Here is a 9,682-nt window from a genome sequence, read left to right on the forward strand (position 1 = left end):
GGGACATTTTCGGGATACACATCAGAATTTGCAGGCTGACACTAACCCACTGTCAGTACAAGGGATAGACCTTTCCATTCTTGCCTAAATATAAGCTTATTCTTGTAGCAGTTTAGTTGCTTATCCTGTTTCTTGTAACATGTAGGTATTTTAGATATAGAAATAACTATTGTATGCAACTATTACAGTACATATGGGACATAATTATGTCCTACAATCCCAGGACATTTGCCACGTTTAATATATTTGGTCAGGACACAACCACCCAAAGAGAGAGTGTCCCTCGCAAAGTGGAACAGATGGTAACACTATCATTGGCTCATGTCCATAGCACAAATTTGTAATAGTGTATAGGCATATACTCTCCATATCCTTTGTTCATAAAGGTTGGTAGTGGCAGAATGTGTGATTGCTATGGTCCATGTTATACACATATATGAACACTTCAACCGCTGTATACGGGATACCTACAGAATCCCAACATCACAGTGTTCTGACGCACACAGTACTGGGACCAGACTCCCATACCCCACATTACTGACAGTGACAGTAGCTTGCAAAAGTAACACGAACATGAAACACACACACGCACACACAGACACACTGCTACCCACCACATCCAAACAAACAATCCTACACTACGTATGAGCAGGTGGCCAAGCCCCCCTACCCCCCATGTAGGTGTCTGTGACCCCCACACCACCCCCTACTTTAATATTCTACCTCCTAGGTCACGTAGATGCACAAAGCTAACCCACACCCACACATTACAGTCCCCCAAGAACACACACCACACCCAGAACACACACTACAGCCCTAAGAAACACACTTACACACAGTAACCTACCTGAACTGCAACACCAGAAGCACTGACTAACTGCCCCTTAACATCGTGATTTTACACCTCGCGGATCTGGTGTTTCGGTACTGTGTTCTTTCAGACCTTAAGCCTCAGAATTACGCGCGTCGATATGTAAAGCAGTCGGTATGTGGTAGGTATCCAATTTATATGCACCTCCATGGTTATGTAGATTTTGTTAACCTATCTATATATCTACATATATATGTATATCCCCATATATCGACATATATCTCTCTAGCTTCCTCTCTCTCTCTCTCTATATGTGTGTATATATATATATATATATATATATATATATATATATATATATATATATATATATATATATATATATATATATATATATATATAAAGCATACACCTTCATTGGGTACATGCTGGTTTGTCCTATTTCAACACACTCCTACCTTTTGTGTTTTATCCTGTCAGTATACACAACTGCCATTGGTACATCTCAGGTAGCTTAGTGGTATGTTATTGTGATGAATGTGTACATGGTTGCATGTTCTAATCCTGGCATTGATATCTTACCTCTCAGAGCAGGCACTGGTAGTGCAAGGGTGATTAACGCACATTTCAGCGGTTGTGTGTTCCACATGTTTATTATTCTGTGGAGAACTACCTATATATGAAAGCTGTGTTTAAGGTATACTATGTAACATGTAAACATCTGTGAAGATTCCTGTCAGGGATACTCCCCATTATTTGGAACTACATCCCCGATTACATTATACAAACCCTTCACTAACACTCCAGGGAATCCTTGCAGAGTGGGTGGGGAACAGTGGCTACACCCCAGAGATCCCGCAATTGGCTCTGTTCCACAGAGGGACAGTTAGTTAATCGATGGGTTGGCGACAGCAGACACATGTTGCCTATGCTTATGAGTGGCCTCGGCAGTTGGGCATGTACCTACCTATGTATCTATGAACCTGTACATAGAGTATGGACACATGCTGATAGCTTAATTTACTGTTCAGGTATTGACTTACCTTGTGCCAATGGCAGTTGTGTATACAATAGTTGAAGGTTACCTATGTAGGATGCACACAGTAGACCACCCATACATGACAATTTACAGGTGGTCTTGTGTGTGCCATCCATGATTGCTGTGTGTGCATTTGGAGAAAGGTGTCATCCATGAATGCCTACACTGTCAGTGTGTTTGCTATATGTTCCCTCTTTGCCAAGGCATGGGCATACTGGGCACGCCTCCATCTGCCTACTGGGGCTAGAACAGGGTGTTTGTGGTCTGAGTCCCTCTGTGCCTGTGGGTCCCTTGGCAATGGTGTTGGGCTGTGAGGGCCTTCACCATTCTATCCCTGCTGCAGCTGTTTCCGCAGGATCATATTGTGTAACATGGCACGTACTATAAAGATGTGGGCACATGTTCCTAGAGAGTACTGCAAGGCTCCACCAGATATGTCCAAGCAATGGAATGGTAATTTCAGCATCCCAAACACATGCTCTGTGATGATTCCGGTTTCTGCGTGTGCCTCATTATGGCGTTCTTGCGTGGCTGTGTGTGCATTTCTGATGGGAGTCATCATCCACAGTTCCAGTGCATAGCCAGCATCCCCCACCAGGTGGCCATATGGGATATCCCCCCTGGCAAATACTTGATACAGCTATGAGGCATGCCAGATGTGGTAGTCGTGATACCTTCCAGGGCTGCCAGCACACACATCCATGATAATGCCCTGGGCATTGCACATGACCTGGCAGTTGATGGAGGGGAATCCCTTGCAGTTTATGTAGCACCTACCCTGCTCTCCGGGTGGTGACTTGATGTGTATGTGTGTGCAGTCTATTGCACCCAGTACCTCCGGGTAGTCTGCCACATGGTGGAAGAGACACATATTGCTGGCTAACTCCTCCTGCGTTTGGGGGAAGTATATGTGCTCATTGGCATGTGGTAACATGGCATCCAGGAACTGGTGGAGTACCCTGGATGCTGATGCCTATGAGATCCCCATGATATCCCCAGTTGGCTTTGGAAGGTACCTGTGGCTAGTATTCTCAAGCTTACACATACCTTTGTGTCCACTAGGATGGGTTCCCCTCTGTTACTTCTGGCTCTGAGGCGTGGCCAGCACAGCTCAACAAGTTGTTGTATGATGTTCCTGTCCATCCTGTAACACTCTACTATCTCCAGATCATGTAGCCCCTGGTAGGTTACCAGGGGTCTGAACACTCTTCTCCTCCTCCGGTGCCTGAGATGGTTGTCAGCATCATCCTCCACACCACCATCAGTCTCCAACACATGCTCGTGAATCAAAGCTATGGTGGCCCCTAACAAGTACATATTAAAAGTTCCCCATCTGTATACACCAATGGTGCAGAGTGTACAAGTGTGTGTGGGGGGCTTTTACACCTTATACTATTGTGCAATGGATGATGCTGGTGTAATTGGGTGTGTTTGTGCTATTCCAGCTGAAGGGTATATTAATTATTGGTTTTACAGCAGGTACTGCTATTGTGGGGCCTCTGATGTTGACTTACGCTTGGCTGCCGTGATTCTTCTGTTTCCCTTTACTTCAATTTCACCCCGATTCCCCTCCCATTGCCAGGCATGCATACAGCTGCCGGCTTTCTTGTTTTGTACTTTCACAACCAAGGATTGTGTTGGGAAATGTGTTATGTAGCTGATTTACTGCAAGTTTGCGTTGTTCTGCTGTGACAGTTCTCTCCCCTTTCCTGTTCTTCAGGTAGCTGCTAGCAGCCTTGTTAGCTGTTGTCTATGGCCCACTGTGAGTTTCTAGGTGTTAATTACTCATTTGTACTCCAATTACCATGCTGCAGCATTTCCTTATTGTCTTCCTGTATCCTTCCTGTTTCAGCTGTGGTGCACACCGCGCACAGCCAATTACCAGGTTTCGTGCGTTTTCATCCATGTTCACATGAACTTTCGGTTACCTTGTGTACTCTCAGCTAAGCAAAGCTATGGCTACTCACACACCCCTATCCTGCGGCTTTGCTTAGCAAGACGCAACACAGATTAGCAATGATCTAATGTGCTTACAGCTACGGTGGCGAGCCCCTCTCTTGATGTCATGTTTACCTCCAGGCCACTCCTCAGTGTTGTACTGCTAAGCCATGTGGTACATCCTTACGCCGACCGGGCATTTGCGATTCAGTATTACTTGACTCATTTGCATGGCATTGACTGCTAATTCCTAGTTACTGCATGGAACATTGTCACAGACCCTTAGCAACCCTTGCGCCATGGTTGTGGTGTAGCATGAGTGCCATTGACTATTATGGGGATATCATGAACTGTGTTACATTGCAGTTTTATGACATCTAAATATATTTTCCTTGTGATCCCATTTGCTCACAGATGCATTGCGGTTTTACTTTGCGTTAGTGTGACCATGACATTAAATGTTATTTTTTATATGTTATGCATGTTGTTTTATGCCATTGGCTATATATTTAGCCATTGGCATATATTAACATTAACATTATAATACGTAAGTTTGGTCCACTTTCTTGGCTCCGATTTTATGTTTGACAAAATGTAAACCGTTTTATTTTGGTTTACATTTCTACATGCTTACGCTACACCTGCATCACTTCATGAATCGCTATATACCTTCATTTGCATGCTACACTGCTACGCATGAGGTAATTAACATACATGTGCCAGGAGCTGCACAGCTCTGGCATACGCTGGTAGTGCACATGGAAACAGCTCGTACCTGAATCGCTCGGCGGCCATATTTGTCACTAGATCGCCGACGCTACTCTGGCGCCTGGCGCAGGCTTCATGAATCCCATGGAATATCTTATAAATAAAGTAGAATAAATACAAGCATCAGTAAGACAGACTGTTCCAAAATTAATTGAATATTTTATTATAATCACAAATCAACCTTATCAAGGTGGTGGTTACCTGTGTAATATTTACAAAATTATTAAAAAAAAAGTTTACCATGTAAAGTCATACTGGGATTATTTCAGATCAATAAATAACCATTATCTAACTGAAGAGGAAAAAAAGATTATTTTAAAATCATCAAAACAGTCAACATTGTCAATTTACTGGCAATTATTCACCTGGAGATATTTGCATAGAAGTTTTTATACACCACATAAACTAGCCATAATATTTGCTAGTGAAGATCAATGTTGGAGATGTCAGACTAAAACAAGGGCTGACTGGCAGCATGTTTTTTATGAATGCAAGTGTCTCAATTTGATTTGTATTGGAATAATATTAATTATTTTTTTCCAGATTGTCTTTAATGATAAATTTCAGTTAACAAAATGTATAATTTTATTTAGTTCTCCTATTCCTGATTGTGTTGCAAAAAAATATTTTAAAATCTTATGGTCATTAATGGTAGTATGATGCAAAATCATAACCATTCACTGGAAAAATGTGGCTTCTCCTACTTTCAAGGAATTCAAAAACTTAACCTTAACAGTCAGACACATGGAAATATCAACACTGAAGAACAGAACTAGCAGACCTACTCCATATTACAACTCTTGGATTACAACTCTTGGATGAAAATACTGGAAATACTTGAAAAAAATGGACAAACACATATGATCGTATGTTTCAAACTTCATACAATGTTCACATTCATTATTATCTGTATAGGCACCAATGTATATAGTTATATAATATTTTGAAGCTGTCCAAGTGAGAATTAAAAATAAAATCAGTTTTAACATTTTAAGAAAGATTTTTCAAAAGTAACTAAGGAAATCTTCTCATGACTGACCAAGAAGGAACAGCTCTGGAGGATAGTATCAGTCTCATCATAAAAAACAATTTAAGGCATGTTTAATTACTTGAAAAGCAGATAAAACCCTAGACCTCGCGAAGGCCTTTGACACCATTCCCCATTCTGGTATTATAGACAAGCTCACCAGCCTGAACATAAACCTCTACATTACAAGATGTGTTGCCAACTGGCTCATGGACAGAACCGACATGGTGAGAGATGTGGGAGCTAAGTCCGACTCTAAACCGGTTACAAGTGGCATTTATGAGGGCCCAGTCCTAGGACCCCTCCTGCTCGGCATATACTTCTCAGAGGTACAGGCAAGCACAGCAGGACTATGGCTGACCAAGTTTGCAGACGATTGCAAACTAGGGGCTATAACTGACTCTCCAGCTGACACAGACATCCTCCAAAAGGGTCTCACTGAGACGGATACCTGGTATTAAAATCATGGCATCAAGCTAAATGCCAAAAAGTGCATAGTCATCCCCTTTGGAAAAAAAACAAAGTACCCACAAACTACCACATAGGTGGTAGTCGCCTAAATACAGAAGACGTAATAAGGGTTCTGAGGACCCAAGTAGATAGTAATCTCTCCTTTGATAATCACATTGCCAAAGTGGTTAGAAAATCCTTCTATGTGGCCCACCTAATCACAAAAGGGTTAACATCCAGATCAAAAGAGGTCATTGTGCCCCTCTACTCATCACTCATCAGACCCATCATAGAGTACAATGCCCCATTTGGGATGTACCTTACAAGACAGCTGTAACAGCTGGAAAGACCACAGAAGTACCTCACCAAGAGGATCACTGGCCTCAAACAGATGCCCTATGCAGCTCGACTGAAGAAACTCCAGCTGTACTCAATTGCATACCACCTACTCAGAGGTGATCTCTGCCTGACATACAAGGCCATGTCCAACCCAGAATTGATGGACATGCTCCACCTAAAGAAAACTTTATCCCCTCGAGCCACATGCTCTAGGGATCGAAACCTCACCATAACAATAAATAGGAAGTGCTGGTGGGATAGATTCCTGTCCCAGAGACTTCCCATGCTTTGGAACAAGATTCCAATCTGCATTAGGCAGAGCTCCTTGCTAACACTCTTCAAGGGAAACCTTGACGAGTGGATGGGAAACAGAAAGTTTACCCTGGGGATCCCTTCAGTGGCCCTGCTGGACAGAGGCACAGGGAACTAATCTAAGGGGGTGGCGAAAGCCAACACATTCTGGCTAGGCTTATAAATGCCTTCGGGCAGATAGCCTAGTACCTACCTATGAACCTACCTATGAACCTATAAGTTTTAAGAATGTATGTATGTTATCTTTTCATACTTTCATGTACTGTCAAAACATGATATATTAAAATAAAAAAATTCTAAAGGAAAAAAAAACAAGAAGTGAAGTGCAGACATCTAAAGACAAATTCCAAAAAAACTAAACTGTAAAAGCTTATCAGAAAATACATGTGAGTTAAAGGTTTCATTTTATGGGTATATTCAATGACACTGGCATTCAGTGTTATCCAATCAACAGTACTAGTTTTAATGAAGCAGAGTTCAAAGAAATTGTACAATCCTAGTATGTGGCACCTCATTATTGTCCCCTTTCCTGAGGTATGAATCTATTACAGTCTATTAACAATTCAGATCAGTATGTTTGAACTGAAAAATGCATGTGTCATACTGTGTGTGATTGTTTTTACATAGTCTGTTGTTGTTGCTGGCTTGCACTCATGCACAGGTGTAGCCTTTTTCTTCAATGACTGAGATGTTTCTATAGAGATGCCAAATCAAAATAAACTCACATACAAATTAGCAAACATCAACAACTAGTAAATTTCCAGCATGATGCACTCTCATGACAGCATTTCACTATTAAAATTATTGAGGAAGCATGTCTTGTAGCATGAAACTTAAAAATCAAAATGCTTAGTGTTTTCCTTGTATCTAACAATATCTGTCTGATCTTGTTAGTTTTTTTTTAATATTCAACAAGATAATATGGAATGATGCCTTGATCATTTTAAAATGTTTATTTTATTTTCTAGTAATCATAAACACAATGCAAAATGTTTCAGCTCCAAAAAGGAAAACCAATTGCCTGTGTCTTGTCTATATTAATTCTCTTGTACAGAAATTAGTGTCTGTAAGTTGCATTAATTGAGTCACATACAACAGAGCTTTAAATTCAGCAGTACAACCTACCATGCATGGAATAGCTTCATTAGTGTGGTATAATTAATATAACTTTCAGACTGAATGTGAATCCCCAAATGAGTGAATGAGTGAATTAATACAGCAGCTGGGCAGTGTTATTAATTCAGTTAAACCCAGACAGATATGGGCTTTATATCATGATCCATTGCTTTATATCATGACCTATTGCACAGTGCATCAAATGATGTTTGCTTGCATGTGAAATAAAAAATCTAAAATGTTTGAAAGTCATTTCAGTTAGTGGGGCAAATGCCTGGCCTGCTTTTCAACCCATAAAACAATACAATGCCCTTTCATTATAATATAATTCTAAATGTTTATCTTGATGCTTTGCTGTCATAGCAGTCAGAAAATTATAATGTTTAAGATGTACACTAAGCTATTTTTGTAATTGATGTAAAAAGTTGTAATTCTTTTAATATAAATGTTTCATAATGAGAGAAAATGTGATTTAAAAAATGAGAATATATTAGGTTGAAAAAGAGCTGAATTATGCACAAAACAAAATCTTAAAAATGAATCTATGTTTTAATATCACTGTATTTCTGAGTGGTTCTGAATTTAATTGTAAGAATAAAATTCAATGGTCCAATGATGAAAAAAGTGCTAACTGGTAAAAAGTTAAATAGTAAGGCTCTTATAGGAACAAAACGTATGGAGAATGGCCATGTTGTTTAAATGAGTATTAATGTAGAAATGATATAAAATTAATTAATATATGCAGTTGATAATAAAATGTCTTTTACTTCTGCTTTCAGTATTACTGCCCTCACTGTGTTGCCCTTATTTATTTATTTTATTTATTAAACTTTATTCGTCAGATAATGGACTTGCCCACAGATGCTTCTTTGCTGTTACCCAAGTAACTTAGTAATAAAAATGTTCACTTTAAAAACAACTGTTATTACTATGCAATTTCAGTAGGTTTATAGGTATATATATATATATATATATATATATATATATATATATATATATATATATATATAGTAACAATATTAGAAACATAACCTAATTGCTTAAGCTTATGCAGTGGTGATTGATTTCATTGTGGAATGATTAGGAAGTTGCACAAATGGAGTAGACAGGTAAGCAGTGGAAGAACCAGTGATTATTAATAAAAGTAAACACACTTAGTGTCAATATTTTTTTTACATTCTGTTACAGAGACTTAACATTTTGGAAAAATGTTTAATCTGTATGCCTAGTCCACTGAACATACAGAGAAGGTTATAATGAGATCTCTGATCATAACCATCTTATTATGTATTCAAGACATGAATTCCTTTATACCCCACGTAGACCCCAAAGAATTTTTCCTCAGGTGGATAACAAATGTTGAAGGTGTGACGGGCAAGAAAGAGATGGCTGGGAACATATTTTTTGGAAATGTAATGAGCTGGCAGACTTTAGGGATTCGCTATGGACCTCTCTTTTGGAGATGCTGGGTGAATGGATTTGATTGACTTGGGAGATGACTTTTTTCAGCTATGATACAGAATCAGAATTGCCTAAACATAGTAAAGCCCTGCTGAGTTTAATTATGGTGGCAGTCAAAAAAGCAATTACTTGAAAATGGAAATAAAAGCCTAGACCAACTTTACTAGAAGTGGTGAATATAATAACAGAGATAAACAACTGGAATTGGGATCATTAGAAAAGGGGAGGAGCAAACTGCCTAGGAAAAAAATGGGAATTGTGGGAACAATATATGCAGAGAACGATCAAGGTTTAAGAGGCAGGATTTGAATGAGCCACATAATGCTTAACTAGCAATGACTTGGTATATTATAAGTGATGTATAATGTTTGCAACTACAATTGTTTCAAAGGTGTCTGTGATGTATAATGTTTGTTTTTCA

This window comes from Protopterus annectens, chromosome 2.part2 (genome assembly GCF_019279795.1).
Source record: "Protopterus annectens isolate FY-2018-M chromosome 2.part2, PAN1.0, whole genome shotgun sequence".
In the NCBI taxonomy this organism is placed as follows: domain Eukaryota; kingdom Metazoa; phylum Chordata; order Ceratodontiformes; family Protopteridae; genus Protopterus; species Protopterus annectens.